Source organism: Syngnathus acus, chromosome 24 (assembly GCF_901709675.1).
Source record: "Syngnathus acus chromosome 24, fSynAcu1.2, whole genome shotgun sequence".
Lineage (NCBI taxonomy): Eukaryota > Metazoa > Chordata > Actinopteri > Syngnathiformes > Syngnathidae > Syngnathus > Syngnathus acus.
The window spans coordinates 3,786,346-3,813,509 of NC_051108.1; the positions used below are offsets into that span (position 1 = coordinate 3,786,346).

The 27,164-nt window shown below is 38.4% G+C and overlaps 1 long non-coding RNA gene across 1 annotated transcript in view; it reads right to left on the minus strand.

Annotated features, from left to right (window-relative positions):
- Positions 1 to 201: 201 nt before the first annotated feature.
- Positions 202 to 27,164, minus strand: part of LOC119118265 — a 73,291-nt gene continuing 46,328 nt past the window's right edge. Inside the window, exons 4-6 of the long non-coding RNA XR_005096685.1 lie at positions 22,696 to 22,841; positions 21,858 to 22,005; positions 202 to 589 (exon numbers count right to left, since the gene is read on the minus strand). This is a non-coding gene — a long non-coding RNA (uncharacterized LOC119118265). The remainder of the gene's footprint in view (positions 590 to 21,857; positions 22,006 to 22,695; positions 22,842 to 27,164) is intronic.

Consider the following 27,164-nt stretch of genomic DNA (forward strand, 5'->3'; position numbering starts at 1 on the left):
TTAGACTCAATCAGCAGGCGCCGAGCGTAAAGTGGAGTGAGAAATATGACAGTGTCGTTTTCTTGAATTCAACTTGTTCATCAGCAGTTCCAGCTCATTTAACTGAAATAAGACAGCAATTCAAATTAGTTTTTATTACGTATTGATTCATACGGAATGTCTCATCTTCGCCTGTCTTAGCACTTTTGCTACTCCCTTTTTTTTAAATGTGTTCCATTTGTTTATCTTTGGCATTTAGACAGAAGTCATTATGTTAAATTTGCTTCATCTCATCACATTTCTCATTGAATTGCTTCTTCACTTGTTATTCTTTTGCTGTCAACTATCTTCTCCACAACAGAGAAGACCTCAAAATGCTCCTCTGTAATGTCCTCAGCCCTTTCTTCTGCCTTCCAGTATACAGTCACTTGCTCTCCTTAAATAGAATAAGGAACTCAACCTTACTTGTTGGCAGGATTTCCTCATCATCAGCATTTGGATGCACAGTACAGCGGCACTTGGGATAGATATGGTCTTGGGGATAGAGGTAATGAGGAAGATGGGATGTCTCAGCCCTTTATGCAGTCATGCCATGGTCGGGTATTTCAGGCTTCAAAAGAGAGAAAGCAGAATATAACATATATATATATATACATGGAACAGTGTTGTATTTTATATTTGTTGTATTTATTTTTTTCAGGAGGGGGAGGGGGTGCTGTCAGGAGTCATTTTTGTAGTTTCATTTTCTCCAGGATTGTTATACAGATGCAAGTGGTAGATAAAAACAAAGACATCTTTGGTGTGTTTTTTATCAGTATGATTGGGACAGCCTTGAGGTTATAATCTACGCCTTGAACACCACTTCATCTTGTTTGTCTCTTATTAAAGCATGACCACAGTCAGTCACTTATCAGCCAATCAGATGTCTCGATCTTCTCACTGCCAAAACATCGCATGACTTTACATCGTGACAGATTTATTTGTTGCCGACCCCGTCTTCAAATTTTTGATTTTTTTTTTTTTGTTAGCCAATAAATTTCCCAGCAACTGAGTGGGTTTGGTGAGTACTCCTCTCTTTCGGAACTTTCTGTCAAGATTTGTCCTTGACTTACCTCATACATCATTTTCTAGAGTGGCTATAAAATGTTTACACACCCCTGTTCAAATTCCCTAAAGACATTTCTGAACATGTTTTAGGAGATTCAGTTAATGTCTGATAAAACCAAAGTTTACTTTTCGGCCATAAATATATTTTTGGCGCAAATAAGTTCTTCTTCCAAATTGAACTTTGCTACTTTTTATATACTGTATCTGTTTCTGCTGGAGTCTTAGTAAAATGCATTACAGAACAATGTGATGCACTTCCATGAGGCAATTAGTGACATTGTAATACTTGGCAAATGCATTACAATTTATTATCCTGATAGAGTTTATGTTTGTGTGTGTACACTCTCTTACGCCAGATGGCGGACATGACTGACATGAACTAAAATTGGCATTAACAATCCCACTAATCCTATTTCTTGGAAAAAACAACTCATTGTATTCATAAAATGATTTTGAACACAACAATATAGCATGGTGACTCCAATTGTATGTTTTGTTTTTTATTCTGCATTTTATGAGAATCGAAATACATTAGGCCTATTTGCCATCATATTTTCCTGTGCTGAAGAAAGCTGACTACTGTATTTTCTGCACTATGAAGCGCACCGGATTATAAGGTGCACCTTCAATGAATGGCCCATTTGAAAACTTTGTCCATATATAAGATATATACATCTGGCCCGCGGGCCGGACTTTGGACACGCCTGCTGTCGTGGCTCAATATTGGTCCATATATAAGGCGCACCTGATTATAAGGCGCACTGTCGGCTTTTGAGAAAATTGGAGGTTTTTAGGTGTGCCTTATAGTCCAGAAAATACGGTACTCGCGTGTCAGACACACAGCATTTTATTTTTCCCAATATTTGTTTCCTGGTACAGCTGCTTTGACCAGTTGGGTTTAGGAAAAACCGGGAGAAAAGGAGTGTGTGGTGGAATGATGGAATGATGCACATAATGCTAGCTGTTGGCGTAGTCGTACAATGGATCCTGTGAATCTTTTGATTTCCCATAGGAAATCATAGCAGTCAACGGTCGAGTAGTGGTACACAACTGCACAATTTATGTGCAGCCAACATAAGATCGATTCCTATTACGTGACTGTAGTTGTGAATGCAAGTGTAACTGGATCTCGGTCACTATGATTGACTAGCAACCAGTCCAGGGTGTTGTCCCCTTAAGACCACATTGAATGTTAGAGGCCTTGGCTTCCAGCATAAGTGGTTAAAAATGGATTTAAATAATAGTCATTAAAAAATTTATACAAAACAATTCAGGGCTTTTGTTTCTGACAGAAATAACATACCACGCGGGCGATAGCTCCTCCCACCTTCATTAGATCTGCTATCTATAGTATCTGCAAGGAAAGGAAGTGTTCATAGAGTATGGAAAAAGCAGGCTCGAGGAGAAAAGAGGTCCCTAAAGTACTGAGGTGAGCTGTAAGCCACTCATGGAACAACTGCGGAAAGGCACAGGGTCTAAAAAAAAAGTTTTTACAAGGGTCAACTCTGGAGGGACTTTTGTCATAGCTGTGGCCCACATCCTCGCACAGATAAAAGTCACCAGTATGTTCTGGCCACCAAGATTAGCGTATTTTCCGCACTATAAGGCACACCTAAAAACCTCCAATTTTCTCAAAAGCCGACAGTGCGCCTTATAGTGCGGAAAATACGGTACTTTACAAAATACCAAAAAGGTGCATCCCATATAAAAATTTCAGTGACTCTGTACTTGGCATGCAAAAGATGTCAACAACTTCGCTACATCCCTGGAGTGATCAGCTCATTGAAATATTCAACAGAAACCTGGCAAAACAACTTGTGATTCTCACAGCAGAACATTGCAACATCATTTTATGGGCCTACAGGCCAGCCATGCTGGATTTTAATTCATGCACACCTGCCTCGCTCATGCTTGGCCAAGAGATGGCATCACCACTGGAAATAGTTTTTGGCAGAAACCAGATACACTGGTACTTTTCTGAGGCTCCAAGACAAAATTGAGTTTCACTATCAGCAAAAAGTGGGCACCGGGAATAAAATAATAATAATAATAAAATAAATAAATATGTATGATTATTGGGGAATTTTCTACAGATCTGAATGAAGGGGGTGAGAGGGAACATTTGACATTATGCAATCACACTCGAGAGATGGTGCACACAGTCCTGGAATTAGTCTCCGATTTATTTATTCATTTCCTTCAAAGAAGCAATTTAACGCATGACATAATCCATCTTTGTGATGTCGCTGCTGTGCCTTCTCCACTGGGTGACACGAGCTGCATATTTGGGCCTCAGATAAACACTCACACCCCGAAATACTGGATCATTGTGGAGTGAGGGGGTGTTTTGCCAATGCTAAACTTTGCGATCTCTTTTAATCTGCAGCTTTATAATGGCCATTTTATAGACACATATTTTATACGTCCATGACCCATGTGTGTGGAAAAATATAGCTGCCTTTGAATCTCTTTGGATGAAATCTTCCTGTGTGGGTGCTCAACCAGCACTGATCCGCTGGCCTCGGTAATGCCAGACGGACAAATCGGGCAGCCAAAATCTGTGTTTGGAGGCAGGTCCTGCTGTCTTTGGGTCTGCGAGTTGACTGGGAATGGGCCAAGAGGAGAATTAATTTGGGAGGAGATAAACTTGTGGTGCACAGGGAGTGGAAGGAGAGTCTGGGTTCACGTAGATTGTAACGTACTGGCGAGCCAAACATCTGCAGGGTGTTTCATGAATAAAATCACAAATTTGTACACAAAATTCCCCCTCAGCTCGGTGACGGAAATCCTGTTCTTAGAAATAGGATTATGCCAGTCTGATATGAAAAGTACTAATTTCAGTCAGGGTAGCATGAAACAACTTGCCAACGAGAACAACGTGAAATATTTGCTATATTTGTTATAATAATCATGAGGGAAATTATAATAAGCCACAACTTTTTCCACAGCTTCAACCCCTGCGGCTTAAATAATGATTATTTACTGGTCTTTCCCAATCCTCTGCTAAAAATTGTAACTTTTTTATTTACCGTATTTTCCACACTATAAGGCGCACCTAAAAACCTCCAATTTTCTCAAAAGCCGACAGTGCGCCTTATAATCAGGTGCACCTTATATATGGACCAATATTGAGCCACTACGGCAGGAGTGTCCAAAGCCCGGCCCGCGGGCCAACTGTATATATCTTATATATGGACAAAGTTTTAAAATGGGCCATTCATTGAAGGTGCGCCTTATAATCCGGTGCGCCTTATATATGGGCAAAGTTTTAAAATGGGCCATTCATTGAAGGTGCGCCTTATAATCCGGTGCGCTTTATAGTGCGAAAAATACGGTACATGCAGACTTTGACTGTCCCCTCCGAATATACCGTACAGGTAACCTGATTGAACATGAACACTTAAAAGGAATAATTCACTGACAATGCAGGCCATGTGAGCTTCTTGAACATCGTAAAGAAAAAAATGGAGCCAGTATTCTTTGCCAATAACTATCACAGCTATAATTATTTACACTAATACCTGACACAGCACTTCTTTGATCAATTTTTTTTTTCCTGTCTCTGCTTAGCCACAGTGCTTGCTCTCGATTATTGAAATCAATTTGTTTGTTACTTGAATAAGCACCGGTAAGGGATTGGGGCAATTAGTCTGGCTTGAGAACTGAGCTTTCAAGTCAGTGTATAAGCCTATGAAAACAATGGCCATGAAAAAAAAAACAAATTAAAAAAAGAAGGACGAAAATAAAAACGAAAAACTCTTAACAGCCGCAAGTTTGGTCTAAACATTCTGCTTGTTAATGGCTAAATTAAATGTTTGTGCTTTTCAAGCTCCCTGGGCCTGCTCGTCTGCTAAAGCCTATATCAAGTCACCGTTCCGCTGCTTGAATGACCCAATTACAGTGAGAGAGTGTCTTGTGAATTACCTCCAGCATCTTCAGGGAGGGCAGAACCAGTTTTTAAAGTGTGTGGGTTTGGCGAGAAGCCTCTGTACTTTTGAGACTCATTATTTTCTCCCTGATGGTCTCATTTTTACTACTTTACTCAACAGGAACATGCTTTATAGGCATCATTGCTCTTCATTAGTCACATTTATTTTTTTATTTTTATGTAGAATTGAAAATGTATGTTTTCTACGAGTAAATGTAATGATTTGAAAATAACCTTTGATTTATTATTTCTTGACGAAGTCATCAATAAGTTGATGAGCCTTGTTTGATGTGTAGCGCAATTAAGAGTTGTTAGGCACATCATTTCAAAACAATCCAAAACATCAAACAGTTATTTTTCCCAAGCTTTGGTGATGGGTATTTTTGGTAAAATGATTTGATGTAATAATAGCGATGACATCAATGCACTAATTATGCTATTCGTTTTCCATTTGACGTTCATTTGTTTCTGGCTTAATTCAACCTCAAACACCAGTCGGAATGCGGGTCAATGAACAGAGACTATTAATAACGTCGACTCTTTTCTTCCTGCCCCTAGGAAAGTAAAAGTAGACGCTTTGCAGTTTTGGAACAGCTTGTCTTTAATTAAATCTTTGATGAATAGGCAGGTTGTTCACTGCTGCAGACTTTTATGAAAACCTTCACAGTACAGCCTTTTTTTCCCTGCAGAATAGTAAACTCAGCTGTGTAATGTAAGCAACAGGAAAGTTTCCCCTCCCCATCTTCCTGTGCAGCAAATTTCTAATAAGACAGAGCCTACCACCTTTTTGAACAATTTTTAAAACCATTGGGGCTGAAGACATTCATAATTCTCAGTTTGCACAAAGTAACTACCGTATTTTCCGCACTATAAGTCTTCAGCTTACTTAATTTTTCCAGGAATTTCTTTCAACATCTCCCCCAAAAGGAACATATAATTCTTTATCCAATTTATTTTTAGAATTTTGGGGGGGTGTCCATGTCACTGCTCAGTTTTTTTTTGGTGACTCCACAAACAGAACCTACAATATTTACAAATCACAGCACTTCACAGCAATTCACTGCATGGTGCACGGACATAATCCTGATTTGTGGAGACGTCTGACACTGATTTAACAGGCAAGCTGGTGAAGTGTGGAATACTCAGGTGGCACGGCTTCTCTAATTTTTCTATTTCTGTTTGACTCCCCTTGCACCGTTGGTTGCAGTTCGCCAAGCTGACAGTTTTTGCAATGAATACTTTAAGAGGATCCTCTGTGGTGCATGATGGATTGGGTCTGCAGAAAATGCTTAACATTCTGCGCTGAACCCAAAGGCGTAGAACCAAACCTAGTAAAGGACCCCCCCATATACACGCTAGTGTATCCTGAAGTTGTTGTACTATGAATTGTGTCACTTTGACGCCCTGGCTAAAGTTTTCCTTTTAATATTTTTTCTTGCGTTCGCTTCCTTTTTCAAGTTATTTCTATTGCAGTAAGCAACTGCTGACAAAGGAAATGCTCTGTTCATTTCCCTAAAAACAATCTTTCTCTTGCGGGAAATCTCCTGTGGGATTGGAAGGATCGACAAGCAATCAGTTGACTCAGGTGCTTTAATTTAGTTTAAATTACTGAACTCTTACTGAAGTTACTGAACTGCGCTGCGGTTAATATTAGCTGGAAAGCATTTGAGGAACGAAAGCCTGTTAATCCTGATTCTTTAATTTGGCTGTCACCCGTGATATTGCGTCATTAATCGACGAAAAATACATCACACCTTTTCATCAGTCGGACATAAACCCTCAGAGAAATATCCCTTGGAAACAATACATCAAGTGACCAGCTATAAAATTTTGTCTGGACTTTACATCTGAGATATTTTGCGAGAGCCCATCATCCAAAAATGAGCCTCACAAGAGCAGACAGATTGGATACAGCATGAGCGGAGGAATTAGCAATTCACAGCAACCCCAAGCCCTCGAGTCATGTTTTTTCTTGATACAAGAGTGCCTGGAAATGCTTCTGTCAAAATACATGTTCGCTTCTTTGTCATACTGTGCGCTGACTGTTTCTTACAACCCATCGCAGCTGCAGAAGCATTTCGTTTAGGTACAGAGAAATCTCAACACATCGACAAAATTCTGAAAACATCTAGTTTAAAGACGATAGCATCGACTTGAGATACACAAAATAAAGATAGCGAGATGCGAACAAGACATCATCTCCACACGTTTGTATTTTAAATTATTTTGGCTTTACCCACTAAAATATTTCACAGAAGATAGGTCAACATTTCTTTTTTTTTTTTAATCAATGATATAATTAAATAGTAATTTAAAGATACAGATCATGCCAAATATTGATTTGATGCATAATTCATTAACAGATTGGATAACAAACTAATGAAAATAAAAATAATGGTAATTTATTTCTGGATTTCACTGTCACCATCATGGAACTTTGTTTAAAAGGTGCAAGTAAGATTTTAAATAACATTTACAAAGCGGCCGTATTCGTATGCTGTCCGGACAGCCCGACTTCAACTATGTGAACCACTGTACACACATACAATTACAAGGACATCATTGATGATGTCGTAGGCAAGCAATCATTGCCATGGCAACAACAGAGACACCATTGTCAATATTGAAGGTGACACCATATCATAAAACACTGTAATCAGCAATTCATTGTTGCCATGGCAATCTTTTCTTCTCAAAAGTTGACAAACCATCAACATGGAAAAGTTGAGTGGTATTTTTTTTTTAACACTTGTAAATTGGATTCATAAGCCTTCCCAACTCGCTAATGTATTCCAGAATTAAACGCTATGCTAGTTCGTGTTGATTTGAAGGTAAAGGCTTGTCAAGAATATTTTTTGTCAGTATTTTAAAAGCTGCTTTACCTGCAGCTTCTGCAGACATCAAAAATCCTCTCTCTGCTTTTTTTTTTTTTACTGATGTCTTTCATAGCTTTTCTCTCCCCTAAACCACTGAGGATCCCTTCAATCAGACAATGAAGGAGAACCACATCTTTAAAGCCCAGACCTGAAGGGATTTTGTCTGTATAAAATCTTGCTGGACTGGGCTTAGGCCCTGATAACTTCCCTTTCACTTTTTTACTTAGACTGACTTGGTAATCCCCAAATATATTAAATAAAGAAGAAAGCATGCTTTATTTTGAGAACAACAATAAGATCAAAATCCACGGATAGCCAGGGTAGCGTAGTTTTTGGGTGAATTTTGTAATAACTCCATGACATATTTCTTTCTGAAGCTCAACCAGCCACACAGCTGTGTGGTTTGATAAAATACTTGGCAGAACCCTGAATTTGACCTTTTCCAAGAGTACTTAACACAACAGCGCTATGAATAACCCACCACTCGTCACTAGGCAACCTCTTCTGATGCGATCCAATGTCTGCACATTGAGTTTTACTCCGACATTGAGGTGCAGGAAGATATGCGAGTGTAATTGTGCATGTGTGTGTTTATGCGGGTCATGTGTGTTGTGTCCGCATAAGCTTGAAGTAAGTTTATATTGTGTGCTTATGTAAACTCTGATTGGATTAGTTTCTTTTCATATGTACCGTATTTTCCGCACTGTAAGGCGCACCGGATTATAAGGCGCACCTTCAATGAATGGCCCATTTTAAAACTTTGTCCATATATAAGATATATACATTTAGCCCGCGGGCCGGACTTTGGACACGCCTGCTGTAGTGGCTCAATATTGGTCCATATATAAGGCGCACCTGATTATAAGGCGCATTGTCGGCTTTTGAGATAATTGGAGGTTTTTCGGTGCGCCTTATAGTGCGGAAAATACGGTACATAAAATTTTCTTTCCCTCTTTCGTGCTTCTCTCTATGGATCATAATGCTGGTTTGGTATTCAAGTTTAAGCATGGTATGCACAAGATATTGATATTTGAGTGAAATGGGTTGCTATGATGCAACTGTTTTCTCATTTTGTGTGCTTTAGGTTTTATTTCCATCTTTATTTTATTTGTTTGTATAATACAGAAGAAGGTGGGGATGTTTACAGTATGTGCTAGCATTTACGGGGATACAGATCAATAACGCTTTGTAATCTTTGGCTTAAACAATTGCAAGCTTGAGGTCGCAGCAGTATTTCTCCAGCGTGGGATGTGCCGTGGCATAAAGACACGACACAAAATGAGAGTGATGAACTGCGCTTGACTCTGCTAGCCATGAGTGTGACATGTCCTGCTAAGGAATCGTTTGTCTTGCAGAAGGTGTGTGGTAATGAATCCGCTCTAAGGCTCAGATGTATTTTACAACTATTCAAGAAAACATCAGTACGGCTCTTATATGGAGTGGTAGTAATTGAAAATTCTTGTAAGGAGAATGGATTAATATGGTATTAAAAAAATTCAGGGGAATCGGGAGGTGAAGAGGATAAATCGAGTGGATGTCATAAATAGTCGTAGAGAGAAGCAGAGGTCGAGAAGCTACTTTAAGAACCCGACATTCTGTTTAGTATGTAGAAATTGTTTATTGAGGATGTCGTTTGAGTAATTTAGCAAAACATATTGACTATTCTGCTCGCTAACTTCAGTTCTACACCATTTCAAAGGAACACGTACATCTCCGCCATTATTCGGAGTAACAGGAAAGTCAATTAAAAAAAATAAAATCAGTCCTGTGTCTCTGAATACTTTTTTTTTAACCCAATTTATCTCAGTGATCTGATGCAAATTTCTGCCTCTAATTTTATTTGAACACATTCGTTTTTTATTTTCTCCTCTGGTGCAGAAATACTAAAATGTGCTTCTCCAATATGAACACTCCTTCAGTAGAATGATTAATCAGTGAGCCGCAACTTCCTTTTGGCACTTCACCTTGCTCAATGACTTGCTGACCTACATTGCCAAAGTCAAAACATACAATCTCCGACTCGTACATTTGTGTTGCTTCGCGACTAGTGCCGCTGTTAACGTTTTAGAGAATCTGTGTACTTCATGTGAAAAATGGTCCCGCCTTTAGCTTTTTTTGCCTCTCGTTCTGGGGAGACGCTCTTGAAGGGCACTGGCTTACAGGAAGGGGTGACAGTCAATTTGTGGTGTAGCTGGCACAATCATCAGCCTACATAAATCATATCAGCACAACCTGGCCCCAAGGCACCCACTGAGGTGACACTTCCGTGGCTCGACTCCAAAACGCTACCTGCCAATCAAGCGAGACTGACAGATAGCAGAGAGCGGTTACTCATAACTGTCACTCAGACAAGCCGGCATCTGGGGGTCTATTTTAAGCGTAATGATTTACAAATGACATGCATAAACCTTTAATCGGACCAATGGATGATCGGTCTAACAATGACAGAGCCAATCATCATGGATTTCCATGAGGTTGAGATAAAATTCAGCAGTTCATTAGAAACAACTACACAAAAATGTAAACTATTCATCTCATTCCATAAATACTAATATTGGTATTGATACGCTCACATCAATCTCCTCACCGGGACTTTTTGAGGGTGATCCATCGTTTAGATTACCGTGATTATCGGACTATAACTGAACCCGAATATAAACCGCACCAGATAAAATTTGGGGTTTTGTTTATATATAAGCCGCACTGGACTATAAGATGGAGGTGTTTTAATGTTTAATTTCCAGAATATGCACAAATCATACAATATCATAAAAATCATGAAATATTTATAGATAAGACACACTGGACTATAAACTACAGGGTACAAATCTTGTGCAAAAAGTAGCGGCTTATAGTCCGGAAAATACGGTAACTCTCACAAAAAACAAAGCACATTAAGATATGATGGTGGTTTGCGCTTTTGAGGCCCATGTTCCCCAAATTCCAAAGGGTAAAACCTCAGGGGTGTTTGACTCACTGTTCCACTGTATGAATTTGTTCTACAAAATGTATACAAGGACCAGAGAGAAATACCGTGGTCCGTCATGTCAGATTTATGATGCCGCCAAGTGTGTTGTTGTCAAGAGCATAGTTGAAATGAATACAATGCATTATTTATTGTCAAGCAAGAAGATGGTTATCACATGGAATGCCTCCACCAAGAAGTGTAAATTAGGATGTTGCATGAAATGGAATAACTTTCTGCTTTTTAATGGTACATACATGCGACATGATTATGCTGAATAACAGTCAGCAGAACTATTATGCCAATCCATGTGCCACTTAAAGCGATTGCTGTTTTTTTTTTAGATTGGACAAATTGCTATTTTCTCCATCGCTTTGTCAATGTGTATTTTTAGATTGAAAAAAAAACTAAGATGGTCAGATGGTAAACAACCTGCATGCTCGGCTCCGTTCATGGCAGTTGTTGAAAATGAGGAAAGTACAACAATGCGGGAAGCAATTTGCATAATATCAGGCTGTAATGTGCTGAAGGAACATGTATGTTGCTGAATGTGTATCAATACAAGTATGTATGGAAAGAAAATCTTGGATTTTCCATTGTAAGATATGAAATATTTATTTTCTCCTACTGATAAAGCCTTTTGTCAACCTTATCATGTTGCATATGTACATAACGGGTAGTATAGTTCTCCAAGGTTAAATAGTAATAAATATTTTCCTACACTTCTATCAAAAAAAAAAAAAAAAGGGTTCACAGAAAATGATTAGTGCCACTCTTTCCAGACATCTGCCAAAGAATAAACACAATTAGCATGGCAAATATTGGCATGACAAAGGCTGTTTGGACGTTTTGGATGAATATCAGCTGGTGACCTTGTGAATAAACAAGAGGGTGGTCTGCTAGCTCTCATTATAAATATCAACTCATCTCTCTTTCAATTTCATCATACCATCTCGCTCCTGTGGGTAAGATATGAGAAGCAGCATGGAGTTAATACCGATTCATTATATGTCTATAATTGAATATTTCTCATGTCAGATGAAGATGTGAAAATACTATTACAAGTGCTCTTTCTCTAACTAGAACTCATTTTCTGAATACAAGTGAGCATTCAATAGAATTGAATTCCAGACTGAGTTGGGAATAGTATCTTTCAATTTAATCTGGGTTTGAATCTCAATTCAGTTCTCAACTCACCGATAGCTTTGTTCATTTGTTAAAATGAGTGGCTGCTTTAGAATAAGATTAGAGAGTTATTGTTTCTTAAAGAAGAGCTGTCTTCTTACAAAAAATAGTCATCCATTTTAGTTGATTACCGTATTTTCCGCACTATAAGGCGCACCGGATCATAAGGCGCACCTTCAATGAATGGCCCATTTTAAAACTTTGTCCATATATAAGGCGCACCTGATTATAAGGCGCACTGTCGGCTTTTGAGAAAATTGGAGGTTTTTAGGTGCGCCTTATAGTGCGGAAAATACGGTAAAACAAACTATGTGACGTGTCCTCAAGACATTCTCTCAACCAGCCATGTTGTATTTTCACCACCACTTCTGTTGCATAATTGACAGTGGACAAATGATAGCCTCATCAGAATCCATTCATCAGAAAATAATAAACTAGACCAGACAACAGACTTCACTAATATGGAAATCTTTGATTTATGTGCCTGTACTCAGCGAATTAATATGATTATAGTCATTAAATTTACACGATAATGACTTATGGAAATGTCAGCTCATGAATGCTTCAGCAGACTGCCAGTTAAAGATCATTTATAATCAGCTGCTCGGTGTGAAGCTAGGACACATTTATAGCACCGCACATTACCGTATCAGATGGCTAATATTTGGCATGCAGCACAGAAGCGACAGAAGCTCGATTATATTGACATTAATATTGACATGAATAATTTGACGACAAAACCTTGGGCTTGAAAAACATGGCCGGTGTAATTAAACTGGACACATATGCACACATACACAGCAGATTCAAACGGTGAACCTCAGAACGTGATAACCACTTGTACACCATGCCGCATAATAAAATGATCAAATTCATGTGCACAGAAACTTCATTCTCCGTGGCTTTGAATGTTTCACGTGTATCGAGTACTTCTACATAACAGGGCATCGGTGCTCAGCCTTGGGAAATAAAAGCTTTGCATGGAACCAAGCATGCACAAGAATAGACAAGTTCCATCAAGGAAAAAAATAATCACTTTTAACAGAAAAGTGCAGCTTGCCATGGTGTCAGTCTGTATACGAAAACAACTTCATTAGTTTTGGAGATTAGGAGATTGCATTGGGGGTACAATGTGTTTTATTACAATAGAAGACAGATGACAGTCCTATTTCCTTTGAGACTTTTTTGTTCAGGGTCCTTCATTATATTAAACCAAATCAATTATCTGGAAGGCAGAACGCTGTAATAGGAAGCTGGGTGTTTTTTTTTTTTTTTTAAACAGACGGGGCTCACTGTTCAAATGAAAACATGCAGCCGGAGATTGCAATGATGAGGGCATTGAAATTCTTCTAATTGAGACATACAACATTATGATTGCACGCTGATTGAGTATAATTAGCCATGGTTCTTAGATTTTTTTTTTCCTCGCTCACTCCTTTTTAATTAAACTACTTTTTTTTTTAGTCTGAGTGGATTAACATTATGCAATGATTTTTTGCTAAGTGATTAGCAGGGTCAGACACAAGATTATCGAAAAAATGTCCGAGCATGCAGCTGTTGCCAATACTTTACAAATACATTGTTAATATTTTTATTTCATGCTGAACTAGCCCAAAATAAGCAAACAAAGCTGTTCTTCCCAAATAATTCCCAATTTAATGTGATCATCAATAAGATTAACTGTCAAAAACAGTTTATTATTCCTTCTGCCTTGTTGAATGGATATTCCAAACTTGTTAAATTACTGAATGTCAATCCATTCCACCTTGTAGTGTCTTAATACTCTTCCTCGAATGCAGCATGCCTGCGGCGTATAGTATATTAAAGCCACTCTCTTCTTGTGTCTCTGTGGGTGTGAGGTCTTGTCCTTGCAGAGCAGAGTGCACTCCATCCCTGACAAGAGCTCTGCCTTTATCACCTGATGCTGTGAGAGCCAAATGAGGGTTTGGCCATGTTCGGTCATTTATCATCTGCGATCAGCAAGCAGCCACAAGGGCCAAGAAGACCTTGGATGCATGCACACGCTTTTTCCTCCTTCCATTTGTTTTGGTTTTTTCCCCCATCCTATCTGGACGGCTTTAGTGATGCAGGCCTCTTATATTCTCTCCAGCGACAACAACTATCAAGGTGTTATTCATGTCCTCACTTTATATATCTCCCTACTTGAAAAATGACGACGATGAGGGATGTAGCAAATATTAGCATGTAATCATCTGGGTTGTTTTATTTTTGTATTCTGGCTTCTACTCCGCCTTACAATCCTGAGACATGGTTGCACTTGATAATAAATTGCAAAATTAGCATAGAACATAAGGCTGACAGACTCAATTTTAAAATTTAATTGATTTAGTACCTGCATTAGCATTTAATAACTACGAGATGACAGAGAGAAATTTAGAGGATGCTAAACAGTAATTAACGCACCTCCAGAGGGCAGCATTTGTTTTGCACAGCCGGAAGAAATTATTATTTTTTTCTCAAATGTTCTGAAAATGATGGTGTTTGCCTCATATAGTCCATCCAACTGTTTTTGCAACACAGAGTTTTGTTTGGATTCAGGCTTAGATCTTTGTTGGTTACACTTTGGACTTTGTGAAGTCAGTTGTGTCAAGATAAGCAGCTCTGAAAAATAAAAGATGGCTGTACTGTGAAATATTCAGGACTATTAAATAAAAAGTGTAGAAGCTGTAAAAAATATGAAGAAAGATTTATTAATGATCAGATTATCTGAGTTGTTGCTGTGCACTTTTTGCTTTGTATCTTGAGCTCTGTGTGCACAAATGCTTCCTTATTCCCCTTTTTTTTTTTCTTTTTTCAATTTCCAGAGACAACAGGAACAATTACACCTGCTGGGTTCTATTTAGGGAACCTGGTGGGGGAGGCAAAAGGAATAAAAAGAGAGAGCTAAAACATGGGTAGTAGTCCCAAGCAAAAAAGAGGGGGGGAACAAAAACAAAAAAAAAACCTGTGTGTTGCCTGGAAATCATTATTCGTACTCTGAGCGAAACAGGATAACTTCACACACACATTTACGAAATAATTAATTCTCTCAGCTTTCTGGCTTTTTATATATCTACACCCAAACACGGTTTTGTGTTTCTTTGTTTCCTCAGTTAAGCATAATAATGCAAAACCTTGGTGGAATTTTGTGCGCTAGTACCGTAAGTCCTTTTCTGGTTAACTTTGATTCCAGTTGAAAGTTAATTTCATATATTTTGCTTTTATTTTTCTGACCTCATGCCTAAAAATGTTATTGTGAAAGGGGAACGATAGGCCGATTGACAGCCCCTTAGTGATGATGAATGAGAATACAAATTAAAAGACAGCGTCTTTAAATTGCAGTTTAGGAATAAACAACCTTGTCATGTATTCGCTTTCCGAGAGTCACTTGACCGTGTTAAGATGAGTTTTGTGCACAACTTGATAGAATCTCCCCTGTCATGCCGATGAGTCTTAAACAATAGGCATGCTGTGACATGAGACAAGTTCTTGTCATCGCTTGTACAGCGGCGACAACATGGAGGCTGGCTGAGGGCTCGGTCCCACAGAGACAAGTTAATCACGGTCTCTCTGCGGAAGAGCAGGGAGGGGAGGGGGGGATGATATTACCTTCTCAAGTTCTCTGTACACGATCAAACACACAAGCATGTAAATAGAAGCCTCCACATGCTCATGGAGTGCAAGATTCACTCCTGTTCCGAAATGAAATAATTGTCTGCCCATTTAGTTTAGAACATAGTGAACAAAAAAAATGACGTCTGTCTCAAAACAATTCTTGAATTTTTATTTATATGCTGGTTTTCTTCTTCATTAAGTACCAATTAATTTGATGCGTTCTAAAATTCCGTTCAAATATTTATTATTTACAACTGAAAAGTTCAGTTCATAAAATGTCGATTAATAAATATAAACAAGTGATGACAAGTGTTAGCAGGTCCGATCTGTGAGCCGTTAAAGGTGCACAAGTAAAGTAAACAGATTGTCATCTTAGTACACCGAGAAGTGTTTCTGCTGCTGCTCAGTACTCAGTACCCCCCCGCCGTGATTAAAGACTATTTATGGGCAGGTCAATAAAGGGACAATCTTTATACAATAATGATAATTGTGCCAATCCGCATTAAAAGAAAAATAATGCCATACTCTCCCAAAATTATTAGTCTTGTAGCCAGTGACAAATAAGTGAGTTTAAAAAGAAAACTTTTATAGACTTTTTTTGGTCTGTTTGTCCATAGGGCTAAATCGCAGTGTAATATTTCCTCTTATTAGAAAGAGCATGGTATGTCAAGTTAAAAGGCCAAGAACGTTCCTACATTTCTTACCAAATTAAACTTTAAAGAAAGTTATTGAGTCAATATCCTGCTTGCTTATTATTAATGTAAAAGGCAAAATCCGACTATTTCAACAGTGGCTCGAACAGAAAGCAGTGACGTTCATTAGTGCTTACGTTATGACAAATGTCAGGGAGGATACTAAAAATTAATACTTTGCCTGATCTTCGGGATCAATACTTAATTACGCCGGCTGTTTCGAGTTTGTTGGATTATTGCTTGGCAAGGAAAGGATCACCCTCAGGTTTATTGTGGGAAACGGTGGCGGTGATCATTAAGTGTGCGTGGCTACGCCACAGTTGACGGTAACAAAGTGTCTTGAAGCAGCCTTAATGATATTAGAGACAGAGAAATGGGTGGAAATGAATTGATTGAATTTCTTAGCTGGACTATTAATGAAACAGGGCAAAACATTTAATCTTGATTTATAACCAGGGATTCAATTGAAAGTCCATTTGATGATGAAATAGAGTCAATTCAGAATTGTACAGGTTGGTTGAGACGCTCAACTTTAACCCCGATGGATGCTAATTTAATCTATCTGCCAGATTATACAGTCTGTATAAAAAATGAAAATAAGTAAAATATTCAGCAATTGTGTCAACATTCAAAGAGAAAAAGATACAAAATAGAAGCCACCGCAAAAGCCTCTGTGTTACGAGACAACGTGACCAATGCATCTTTAAAAAGCTCCATCTCACCTTTTTTTTTTTTTTTTGACCTAATCAATGAGCTATATTAAGTTTGAAGTTCAACATTATCATAAATTATTCTCCTGCACAGTTGAGCATACACTGGGGATGAGCAAATATAAATGCTTCAGCGTTTCCAGCCTTTGAGCTGTTGCCTTTCTTTTGAGTCTGGGCCAATTTCAAAAGTTTCATATCTAACTACGTGTGGAAGTAACTTGGTTTATAAAAACTGCTCCTAACCTTTCATTTCGAGTGTCGCGGTTCATTTCGCAAGACGGTTGATGCCGCTTAGCCCACGTTAGCATCCAATTAGGAGTAAATCATCGTAACGAAAAACTACAACCCAGATAATCCCTTCGATCAACTTGCCCTCACCTTTTTGTCCTCTGTCCTCAATGAATTAGGCAGATGTTATTAAGACCTCATTTAGCACAATGTGGCAAACAAAGGCGCCCCAGAATGCAAACACCATCGGATAATGAGCTAATAAGATTGCTTTAGAGTAGATAAACATCCAGTAAATATCAATGGCTGTCATAAGTTTGTTTATCGGGACACATCACCGTTTAAAACATGATGTCTTTTGCCTTTTTCGGCATTATGGCCCTAAACCATAGATAAGAGACTGCGAACTTTTATCAGCAGTCCCAGAATTTTAATGGGGTTGAAAGTTGAACTGTTTTTGAATTGGTTTACTGAAGAGCGAAATTTGAACTTTTTCTGGCCTCAATATTTCCCGTAGTGAGAAAAAAAACATTTTTGGAATTCAAACAAATCCAAGCTCAAAAAGCATGTGATGTAACAACTTTGGTTTACTTTCCCGTGTAACTATGCGACTAAATTTGTATGCAATAAAGCACATCTTTTAAACGTGTTTGTTAATCTGTGTGCCCTTGCAGCTATTTGTTGGCAAGCGCAGATATTCATCAGTGTTGAGGAGCGATTTAAAGCTGTGGAAAAAATGTGTGTGGTGTGGGGAAGGGAAAAAAAAAAATCTAAGATAACTGCTGTGCAGCTTTGCATGCTGACAAGTTAAATTTAAATTTATCGCCCAACATAAACAGAGTTAAAGTGGAGTAGCTGTGCTGGTTTTACCTCAGTGGGCATTCCTGGAGAAACACTCGGGAGCAGTCAGCTCCGATTGAGTCAATAGATTTCAAGCAACTACCGCTATGCTTGTCAGCTTCACTTGATTGCGTGACATATTTCTTCAGTGTCTCTTGGCTCATCTACAGTTGTCACTTGTCCAGATGCGGCTATGGCCCCGGCAAATTCACTTAATACTCTATGCATGCCTCCGTTTTTTTCCAACCTGGGTTCTGGCCATTGCTGTCACTATCAATGTCTCCACTGACCTTAGCAGCTCTTTCCGTCTGGCTCTGGTATTGCCACATTAGATCTTTTCACTTTTTACAATACCTTCTCCCTCCCTCTGGAGTTTCTGACCCCTCATTGTTCCTTTTGTACTCCACTACAATCCAATCTTTTTCATTCCATTATTCTGTTTCCGCCTTTCTTCCGCAGCTTTAATTCCCCTCTGAATTTTTGCAGGGCTCTAAATCTGAACAAACCGCATTGCCGTATCAAATATACACAGACATTTGTGACCTTATAGTAGAGTTTAGTTTGGAAGAAAAAAACCCAAAAAAAACCCACAGGGTGGACATAAATGATGTTTTAAGTAAATACTGTCATGAAATTCACATACATTCTCTCTGCGGTGGGGCTGATGCAAATCAAGAAAGTAATTGTTGTATGAATAAGAAGGGTGATATTGGTGTTTGTGACTGCAGTAAACAGGCCAGGTTGCATCATGTCAGATTTTGAATCCAAATCAAATCATTCTCAAGTTTATCTTTTTTATTTCAACTTCAGACGCAACAAATTACTTTATAATCACAAAATAATGAGCCATAGTCTTTTTGATTCATGATTCATAGTCTTCAGCGGGCCACTTATGATTGATTTTATGACACAATGCTTCGGGCCAGTTTAAATTTAGAATTTGGTCCATATATAAGGCGCACTGGACTATAAGGCGCACTGTCGGCTTTTGAGAAAATTTGAGGTTTTTAGGTGCGCCTTATAGTCCGGAAAATACGGTATTTACAGCTGTAGCAGACATACCGTGTCTGAAGACGAAAACTAGCAGTTTTCACACTTGCTACGGCATGAATAACCAACCATGTTTGAAGTTTTAAAGTTAAAGCTAGTAAACTACACAGGAGTTGTTGATAGAAGTTTTCATTACGGTGTTAAAGCAACGCTTTGTCATTGATATGGGCCGTCAGACGTCCCCCGGGATCCCCTTCGGCTTGGGCCGTAGGCAGTTGCGTGCTCTGCCTGTCTAGTTGCGGAGCTTCTGCATAGAATCAACCCTCTTTTCCAATGATTCTTTACTAAGATGGAAGATATAGCTGGGAAACAAAGCCAGTGGTATAAGGGACAGCACAGTGAAGCAAATTAAGCTCCTCTATGCTTGAAATACACTCAGGTGAATCCAGGTAAAATCCGTTATCCCTCTCTGATCTTATTAAATCCATGTCAATTGCTTGGGAGGAGCCGATATTAAATAGAAGAGAGGAAGGATTTAGAATTTTTCGAAGGATTGTGCTAAACGGGACTTTATAATGGAGAATACAACATAAAGCAAGGACGTACAAGACAACCGATTTGGTCCCCATTGAGAAGAAGAAGTGTGATTTCTTCAAACATGTCAGCGGGAAGAACCTATGAAGTTGAAATCTGTTTCAGGATAATGGTCAGTCTGTTCGGATTTCAAAAAAATATTCATGGGGTCATTGGAGGGTCACCATGACCTTTATCAACTGTTTACGGTCATAAAATGTTTATATTTTACATTTCTGAGTTGGATTACATTCACGTCTTCTTTCAGTGCTTTGTTACTTTTCAAAAACTACATAACTACTTGTCACCGTGGGATCGTGGGAACGTAATTTCGATTTCTTTGTGTGTCTTGGCATGTGAAGAAATTGACAATGAAGCAGACTTTGACTTTGATAAAAGCCCTTGCTGAGTTCCCCAAGAACGTCAGATATGTAGAGCTTATTTATGTTTGGTCGAAGTTGTGCCCTTCACAATTATGCAAGCTCGGTAAAAACATTCAGTAGCTGAGAAAAGGATAAGTGATGCCACCATATTATTTCTCTAGAATGCAATTAAACATAACCTGGTATAGAGCACATTCATCTCTCTATGTCCTTCAACAGTTTTTTTTTTCTCTCCTCTGATGTAGTCACACACATCCCGTAAATAATTGTGCATTCATTTCTTCCTATCTTTTTTTTTTTGCGATTTAATTTCACAGTATTATCATGTTATCCACGATTCAGGCTTGTGTTATGTCCTTTGCCTTCGATGGCTTGTTTTTCAAGGAGATGAGTGGATAGAAAATAAGACAATGGCAGCACATGATGGAAGAAGGTAATATATTATTTCTGGAATATAATTTGTAACCGATATACACAACCCACTTTATAAGTACAAGCCACCCACTGGTCCACACTACTCGATCTACCTTCTAGCTGTCAAACTCTTGTAAGGAATAGTGAGCTGACTCTGGTGGTTGGACTCTGGGGATCTGGTGATGTACCAGAAGACAACCACATCAGATGGTATTCCCAGTATAGGAATACAATCATACGGTGAGGAGAGGAGAGTTGAACTTCATCCTTGGAATACTGATGCAGTTTGCATTGGCTCAGGGAACTTTGAGGCCAGGGGAGGCATTCTTAAAGCAGTGAAGGTTTTTAAGATTTTTTTGTTGTTGTAAATAACAATGGAATTTTAAAATAAACATTTCTGGATTTTTATATAGAGTAGGATTTTCAATATAAATATTCTTAAAGCAGTGAAGTTGAAGCAATTGCAATAATATGGCTATTGCTTGTTTTAAGAATTTTTTTGCAAATAATGGGATTTTAAAATAAACATTTCTGGATTTTTATATAGAGTAGGATTTTCAATATAAATATTAAATTTGAAATATTTGGTCGTTTTACAGCAATAAAAGACTAATGAATAAATACTATAAATAGATTTTTGCATTACTTACTCTGTCTCTCCACAATTATGTTATTGGAATAGTTAATGCTATGTATAAAGTAGTCAAAGCTTTGCAAGGCATTTTGGATGTCTTAAAGTATTATCCCTACCTAATAGCTGCCTTAGAACATGAATCATGCATGCTAATTTGTGCTTTATAAAACCATGTACCATATAGTTAATCCATGTACACAGCATTGGAAATCCTCCGCAAAGGGATTCTCATCATCAAAATGCTTGCCTTTAATTAGGAATTCCCTCTCGAGACTACTTTGTCAGTATTTCCGGCTCACATGTGGAATACCAAATACATGCCCTTGATCAAGCGAGTCCATGCCAGAATTATTGTCAGATATATTAAAATTGATGGCCACTCTCTGGCATGTCATTTAGATTGATAATAGATTTTATACTCTTCTAACCAATTATGTCACTAGTCATCAGGTCTACTCCCTTAATATGAAAACAGCTAAAATCATTTCAACTACATTTGGAGTGTCTTTTTATGCTTTGTTGAAATATGAATTGAGAACTGAGTGATTGAGGGCGTGCTTGTCAAAAAAATAAAAGCAAAAATGATGCCAAACATGTTTTTGCATTTGGGTTCACACCTACAATAGGCAAATAATATATTAACTTAACGTCTACTGAAATATGCAATTTATTATTTATATTTTGACTTCGTACTTTGTTTATATTTTAACAGTCATACTTATTTATAAAAAGACTTACCTTCTTTGGAAGAATGTTCTTGTGGACATCCTTAGGAAGACCATTTTTTGTGTGTTCACCTCAGCGTTGTTCATATTGAGAACCAGCAATTGCTCACCTGTGTGCGCTGCGAATAAGCCACGCCCACCTCATTGGTCACACTGCTCACCTGGACACATAGGTACTCCAAATTAATAATCAGGCACTGTGTTACTAGGTACCAGATTTACTCAGGGGTTTCAGATCTGTTTGGCGTCCTAACGTTTCCTGATATTTTTGATGATGTCACTGTAAATGATTGGCTGGTACGGTGATGTTTAAGATTGTGGTTATAGTCTGTTTTATAGTCTGTCAAAAGTGTTAGGACCTCCAACACTGGCTCACTAAACTCATTTTATAACAATAAAACATCATCCAAAAATGAGGACACCTTGTCGTGAAACACGTACATTTCACTATATGTCTTGTTTTTAAAAAAATGCTATTTACAATTTATATTGCTTGATAGCTCGTTATCCTGTAAAATCTCGCCTTTTCATTCCCAATTTAATCAACTAAAAATCTTTTTCTTTTAGAATTGGTCAAGCTTACATATAAAACACTATATTCATTTTTTTTTCAACTTGTCAAAAATCATTTTAATCAGGCCTTGGGAACACAGCATGCATCTTTTGTCCCTGTGGTCATCCTTTGGTCCTCATTGTCACTTCACCATCCATTACTCTTCAAAAGGATCTTAAATCAGCTTCTGCCTGTGGTGATACTATTTTAACATATTCTGTCAGACGGGAATAATCTCTTGCAATCTGACACAACTTTCAAAGTCTCTCATGGGGTGTCTGTAAAGAGTGAAACTGACCAGAGACACTTTCCAGAGTACTGTGAAATCCCTGATGTGCAATTTTGAATTCAAAACAGCTTGCTGGGTCAGGAGACAGCAGCATGTTCTTGTCTCTTCTCACATTCCCACTGTTACACCGAATTTCTGAAGTGCCTGTAACCCATCTGTGGGGCACATGGGATCACAAACATTCATTGAATGAATTAGAATACAATTATCAAACACGGTAATGTGTTGAAAATATTTTCCAACATAACACATTACCGTTTAGTCATACAAATGAGATTTTTAAGGAGGATCAGATGGAGAAGAAAATGAAACCCAGTTTGTCCAAAAGGAATACTATAAAACAGGATATAAAAATATATTGTTAAAAAGTTATGATAGGATTGAGAGCTGCGGCCAAAATGAAGGTGAAGCACTTCTATTTCAGTTTTAGTGATTTGAGCATATATTAAATTTACAACATGATTATTTTTCACTCTGAAATTCATCCTAATGTCAAGTGAACTGGAAGAGCCGATGGTGGCAGGTGTGATTTGCGAGTGACAGTCTTCAAAAATTAGCTCGAGCTTGACTTACTTGGTGTCTGCTTCATGGAACATGATTTCTTAGTGGGCACATTATGACGCTGTCAGAAAGATTATTTTCAATGTTATATTTCTTAAATGAATTAGTCAGTCGCGCTTGAACATCCTTTTACTTTTTAATATAATGCATTTGGAGGAGCCGGACTTTTTTCATTTAACGGACTACTAGGAGTGACGGGTTAATTCCATGAACAAAACTGATGCTAACTGACTTGAGCTAGTTTAAAATCGGGTTGCGATTTATATATGAAATTTAGTACGGTATTTTCCAGACTATTTTTGCGCAAGCTTTGAACCCTGCTGTTTATAGTTCAGTTTATGATTTTGATCATATTGTATAATTTGTGCATATTCTCTTACATATGGAAATCAAACATTAAAACACATGCGGCTTATAGTCCAGTGTGGCTTATATATGAACAAAATTGAATTTCACCTGAATTTCAGCGGATGTGCCTTATATTCAGGTGCGGCTTAAAGTCCAGAAATTACGGTACTGTTTCAGAATCTTCCAACAACTTTTTTTCAAACAGACAACATAACAAAATCATTTTCATATTGTGTCGTATATGACTAGAAAGGATCTAGCTAAGTTAATTGCACTAAACATTGCCAAAGAAAAGGTGCCCATTTATACGTTGCGATTTATCGACATGTTGGAAACTGTTAACCTCAGCTACGTCCTTCCAAGCTGCAAATATTTTGCCAAGCTTGTTTTGCCTCACATTCAATCCAACCCCAAGCCAACTTTATTTATTAAGCACTTTAAAAGCAGGCGCTGTGCACTGAAGTGCTTGCTGTACAAAGCAATAAATACAACACCCATAAACAGAAAGGTTGACGTAAAACACAAAGGTGGGCAAATAAATAAAATTAAATGACACAAATGAAGGTCATTAATGGAGTCATAAAACCAATAGGAATAAAACTAATAAGAAATTAAGAAGAATAAATGAGTGCTTGGTGTCAAACACCGAGGAGGAGCAGAGAATTTAAAATGAAATCCGATTCATGGATTCATGTGACGCACCTGTCCCGATGTAGTTTTGTAATTTTTTTCAAACATGCCAAGACATAAAACGACACAATTTATTGCAGACCCTCAAGTTACAGTTTGCAGCCCCCTCCACTTTGATAAACAATATATTGACTTAACTGTGTATTCAACCATAACATTACTGACAGGTGACGAGATGGTGATGCATTGAAGCATGCTATAAATTGATTCTGCTTCTGTCATTTACCTTTTGTGTTCATCTTCCGTTTGATGTTTTTTATTGACCAAGACATCATGCATGAGTAAATTCAAACCTCAGGGTTATTTGACTTTGGAGACTGCACCGTGACATATTTTATGTAACCATGTTTTTTTTTTTTTTCATTACTTGCTTGCGGCATAATGCAGCTACCTCAATCTCAGAGAAATTTTGGCTGGCTGGTCATTTCCTGCTTTCTAACAGCTGGTGGCCTTTAACATGGCCTCTGTCAATTTTGCGTGAATTGCACTTTTGTCGCAGGATGGGACTGCTCTAACAAGGCAGTAGGAAAGTAGAACACCACACGCCTGTTTTTTTTTTTCTGATCATCTTCACATCGAAATTATGAAGTTTTTCCTCTTGTGTGATTGAAAGTTGTGGAGGCAGATTGAACCATCACTCCTTCTGCCTAGGAATTGTTGTTGTGCGTGTCTGGACTTCCGATTCAGCCAAGCTCTTAACTCAGATCACTCATATCTCAAAATAATAGGATGAATTGTGAGGTGGAACCCTTTTTATTTTCTTTTTAAAGTGGTCACTGATATAAGTTTAACTCGGGCAGTTCCAAATGTGAGGGGTGTCGATAAAATAAAAAGCCACCTCCCCTTTGCCAAGTGTTACTCCGAGGAATGATCAGACTGCATTTGCCACTAGATCTGCGAGTTCTTTGCCAAGTGTACCGTATTTTCCGCACTATAAGGCGCACCGGATTATAAGGCGCACCTTCAATGAATGGCCCATTTTAAAGCTTTGTCCATATACAAGTCCATATATTTGGACACGCCTGCCGTAGTGGCTCAATATTGGTCCATATATAAGGCGCACCTGATTATGGCGGCTTTTAAGAAAATTGGAGGTTATAATGCGGAAAATACAGTAATTGATCAGCATGTCAGTTATGTAATGAAGTGCAAGCTTTATAAAGTGAGAGGAGAATTTTGACTAGAGTGCAAAATGTGAAATCACTGGCTTGGTAGATTTGTCTTCAAAACGTACCCAACTCCAATAACTCTTTACCAAATTACACATTTGGAACAGGTAAGCAGGTCCATGTAAAAAGATTCCATTGAGATTTTTGTTGTATCACCACACTCAGCATGTTGCAACACTCAATATGTTGAACACAGATAAGACATGCTAGAGTAAGGCAGGCAGTGTCAGGTCATAGCCAATCAAATCGGCTTGTCGATTACTTTTTAAAAGCAGCGCAACCTCCTTTATTGCCAGTGACATTTATTTAATGGATGATAAGTCTGGCCTTGGCTGAGCCAGAGGAAATGGATGTCCTTTACAAGGAGTTGCAAAGGTGTAAGGTGGGAAATATTCAAAGCATTATAGTAGCTTCCAGGATAGAGGAAAATGAATGAATCATTACATCGTGGATGTTCTTGTTTCAACACAGTTCAGGGAGCACAGTTGCTGATAACACATCCACATCCTCAAATCCTTTGACCCAATGGAGTCCTTTTTGTTTACCTCCAGTGCTGCATTGTATCTAACAATCATTGGTCAGAGGACAGAACGCTTTGCCTGTGCCTTTCATTCCCCTCCAACTTGGCCTTGAGGTGTGCCCTGCATATGATGCACACAACCTCGCTTCCACATGCGAAACAATCAGGCTTTTATTTTCACACACTACCATGGAGACACAAAGAATAAACAGTTGGCTTTAACGCATTTTGTTGCTTAAGCATGCATGAGTGCTTGAGTAACCAAAGTCCAAGAGCTTAGAAGTAATCAGGGATGGAGGATTGTTTCCTCTCAACCTTTGGCACTGCCATTCTGTGGACATGGCATGATGTGCAGATTCTGTTACTACAAAAGCCATATCTGGGTAAATTCATCCAGATCATGATAGTCCACTGAATAAAAGGCAACCACCTTTGAAGAGAAAATATTTCATTAGTATATAATTTGTGTTGTGCATCCACCCATCCATCCATTTTCTATACCGCTTGGGGGGGGGTCACGGCCGTGCTGGAGCCTATCCCAGCAGTCATCGGGGAGTAGGTGGGGGACACCCTGAACCGGTTGCCAGCCAATTGCAGGGCACACAGAGACGAACAACCATTTGCACTCACACTCACACCTAGGGGCAATTTGGAGTGCTCAAGCATGTTTTGGGGAAACCGTAGTGTCCGGAGAAAACCCACGCGGACACGGGGAGAACATGCAAACTACACACAGGGAGGGCCGGAGGTGTAATCGAACCCGCACCCTCCTAACTGTGAGGCGGACGTGCTAACCAGTGCGCCACCGAGCCGCCCTATATATATGATATTGTAAGATTTGTGCATATTCTCGTATATATGGAAATTAAACATTAAAACACCTGCGGATCATAGTCCAGTGCGGCTTATATATGAAGAAAACTGAATTTTCCCCGAATTTTGACTGGTGCGGTTTATATTCGGGTGCGGCTTATAGTCCAGAAATGACGGTACTTTATAGTAATATTTTTTATTATTATTATAGTGTTTTGTGATTTATGTACTTTTTATGATAGAGACCATTTAAAGAATAAATCACAACAAATTATTTTAGTATAATTTGACTGCTATGTGAAAATGGTTTTGAAAATGTAACAAATTGAAGGCTGAACATTATCTCAGAAAGGATTGTGGTTGATTCTAGAGGGTCT